The sequence below is a fragment of the Sinocyclocheilus grahami genome, unplaced genomic scaffold (assembly GCF_001515645.1).
Source record: "Sinocyclocheilus grahami isolate Dianchi unplaced genomic scaffold, SAMN03320097.WGS_v1.1 scaffold77.1, whole genome shotgun sequence".
Lineage (NCBI taxonomy): Eukaryota > Metazoa > Chordata > Actinopteri > Cypriniformes > Cyprinidae > Sinocyclocheilus > Sinocyclocheilus grahami.
In genome coordinates, this window is record NW_015505256.1 from 1,895,845 (window position 1) to 1,899,635 (window position 3,791).

Consider the following 3,791-nt stretch of genomic DNA (forward strand, 5'->3'; position numbering starts at 1 on the left):
GTGGTACAAGTCATAGCTCTCAGAAAACTCCCAGTTCACACGTTGTAATTACGAGTTCTACAAGAACGTGAACGCTTTTTACAAGTTGGGATCTCGTAATTATGGGAATTCCGATATGGTGTGAACGCACCTTTAGTTCACCTCATGAACTCATACTCATACGTCATCAGCCCAGAGCTGCTTTAAGGAGACATGCAAAACATGCAGCGTTGGGGTGCCTCCAGGACCAGGGTTGGGAACCACTGCTTTAAGGTAATTTATTTATTACATAAATTAAATAAATGTCAAGTCAAGTCACCTTTATTTATATAGCGCTTTTAACAATACAGATTGTGTCAAAGCAACTGAACAGCATTAATTAGGAAAATAGTGTCAATAATGCAAAATGACAATAGTAAACACTAATTTTTCAGTTAAAGACAGTTCATCATTGAATTCAGTGATGTCAACATCCAGCTCAGTTTAAATAATATCTTTGCAATCATGTCAACGATATCGCCGGAAATGAAGTGTCCCCAACTAAGCAAGCCAGAGGCGACAGCGGCAAGGAACCAAAACTCCATCAGTGACAGAATGGAGAAAAAACCTTGGGAGAAACCAGGCTCAGTCGGGGGGCCAGTTCTCCTCTGACCAGACGAACCAGCAGTACGGAAAAATCAATATAAGACGTAATAAAACAGACGATGAATAATATTAACAGCAATTATTATATGATGCAATCAAACTTGTAGCAAAATGTGGTAGTTCTGTATGTTGTAAATGTAATGCAAGTAATGTATTAAACTGTTTTATTTATTATTATTATTATTTAGATGAATAAAACATTCAAAAGAGCAGCATTTATTTGAAATAGAAACCATTTGTAAAATTATAAATGTCCCTTTTAATCAATTTAATGCACCCATGTTGAACAAAAGTATTCAAAGTGGTTCAAAAGCATACTGACCCCAAACTTTTTTCGGAATTATGCTTTTCTATGGCAACACTATCAACGCCTAAACAGAGCCTGCAGTGGTCACGTGGTACAGCGGTCATGTGGTACAAGTCATAGCTCTCAGAAAACTCCCAGTTCACACGTTGTAATTACGAGTTCTACAAGAACGTGAACGCTTTTTACAAGTTGGAATCTCGTAATTACGGGAATTCCGATATGGTGTGAACGCACCTTTAGTTCACCTCATGAACTCATACGTCATCAGCCCAGAGCTGCTTTAAGGAGACATGCAAAACATGCAGTGTTGGGGTGCCTCCAGGACCAGGGTTGGGAACCACTGCTTTAAGGTAATTTATTTATTACATAAATTAAATAAATGTAATGCAAGTAATTTATTAAACCGTTTTATTTATTATTATTTAGATGAATAAAACATTCAAAAGAGCAGCATTTATTTGAAATAGAAACCATTTGTAAAATTATAAATGTCCCTTTTAATCAATTTAATGCACCCATGTTGAACAAAAGTATTCAAAGTGGTTCAAAAACATACTGACCCCAAACTTTTGAGCTTTGGAGGCCAAGCACAAACTTGGTAATGAATGTATAAACCTATGGGTGTTTTCACAAAGGTCACTGATGCAGTCAGTAATGGATATGCATTCATAAAGTGTTTACATGCAAAATATCCACAGGATCTGTGCACATGTGAAGCAGGTTAATTAAATGTTTATTGGGATTGCCGGTTTCAGATTGACACCTGAAGGCTTTCAAGTAAAAAAACACTATGAGGGTTGTTTATTTTTCTTACAACAAGGCACGCAATACCTCCCTAACTTTTATAGCCTGTAGCGAATTTAGCTCACAACAGGAAATATGAATAATTAACCATTCATAAAGTGTTTACATGCAAAATATCCACAGGATCTGTGCACATGTGAAGCAGGTTAATTAAATGTTTATTGGGATTGCCGGTTTCAGATTGACACCTGAAGGCTTTCAAGTAAAAAAACATTTATTTTTCTTACAACAAGGCACGCAATACCTCCCTAACTTTTATAGCCTTAGAAAAACGTCTCTTTTCAATGACTGTAGGTGTGCACTAACACTTTCAGCAGCCGAGATGAGTGTGTAAAAACATTAATTACAGGTTAAGGTACAAATGAAAGACTTGAGAAAAAGTGAAAACATAAAAGGCTTCCATCAAGAGCTGGCACCTAAAGCATTTGCGTCATTCGCGGTTCGTGAGAACATCTGAGACTTCGAGCGATGGTTCTGGCAGGGATGTGCTGGAGCTGGAACCTCTGAGGGCACTTCAATGTTACATACAAGACGGTCGCTCATGACAGTCAAAGGAAATAACCCACAGCCCAGGAATCAAAGAAACGCTTGGTGATTGGAACGCCAGTGATTGAGCTTCAGTGACCAAGGTGGGGGATGGTGTTCAGCCGAAATCCTGGCATCCAGTATATTGAGTGAGGGGACTGTGACGATTTGTTAATCTAATGAATAATTGATTTGTTAAATCAAATAAAAATTAGTGTGTCAGATTGGTCGAGACGCTACAAGCCTTAGAAAAACGTCTCTTTTCAATGACTGTAGGTGTGCACTAACACTTTCAGCAGCCGAGATGAGTGTGTAAAAACATTAATTACAGGTTAAGGTACAAATGAAAGACTTGAGAAAAAGTGAAAACATAAAAGGCTTCCATCAAGAGCTGGCACCTAAAGCATTTGCGTCATTCGCGGTTCGTGAGAACATCTGAGACTTCGAGCGATGGTTCTGGCAGGGATGTGCTGGAGCCTCTGAGGGCACTTCAATGTTACATACAAGACGGTCGCTCATGACAGTCAAAGGAAATAACCCACAGCCCAGGAATCAAAGAAACGCTTGGTGATTGGAACGCCAGTGATTGAGCTTCATTCTAATCTTAATTCAATACTCTGCCGGTGTGTTTTTGATTTAAGGGGTTACATTATTAATTTGAATTCTACTTTTAAATTTAAAAACTTTCACATTTAATTCTAATTTTAAAATGGAGAACAGTTCTTTTAAATTATAATAATAATTTTTCACAATAGTTGCTGTTTTTGATCAAATAAATACAGCCTTAGTGAGCACAAGAGACTTCTTTTAAAAACATAAAATATGTTAATTATTGTATATGCCTGGCCAGAGTCTGAATGAAGTTGTCCATTTCCTCTATCTGGATTGAAGGACGTAGCCACACCCAGGAAAAACAGAATCATCCACAGGGATTATTTCGATGCCAATCTTTTATCTCCCTCTTTGTGAGGCCACTATGAGCAGAACTGTAAGCTCAAGAGTACAGTGTTCGTTTGAGAGCACGTCTAACATCTGTCCTCAGCAAAGATCAACAACTGTCAAGGATCTGGCTGCACACTCAAATCTGAAGCATCATCAGGATGTACATTAACCATCATCATTAGCGCAAAGGTTTGCCTTTACATTGCTTCTCTGCTTCGGTTTATCTTTGTGAGGCAATGAAAACCAAGTCTTATCATCACATCTCTATTCATTCGACGAACAAATACAAAAATAAAACTTTTTTTGCCTTTGCTATTGCATTTTACACACCAATAACAAATTGTTTATGTTTAGAGTAAATAGTTTTGATTTGCACATAGCAGTAATACTATCAAAAGCTCTCTTCTCATTCTTATAACCCTGATTAATATGAAATGAAAATAACCCTCTGTAATGATGAATGGCAAAAACATGAATGAATTTCTACTGTCCAACCTGCACTTGAAGTGGAACCTACTTTTCCATCTGTCAAAACATTTAATGGGGGGGGGGGGGGGGGGCTCTTTTTGCTTTTTTTTTTTCTTCATTT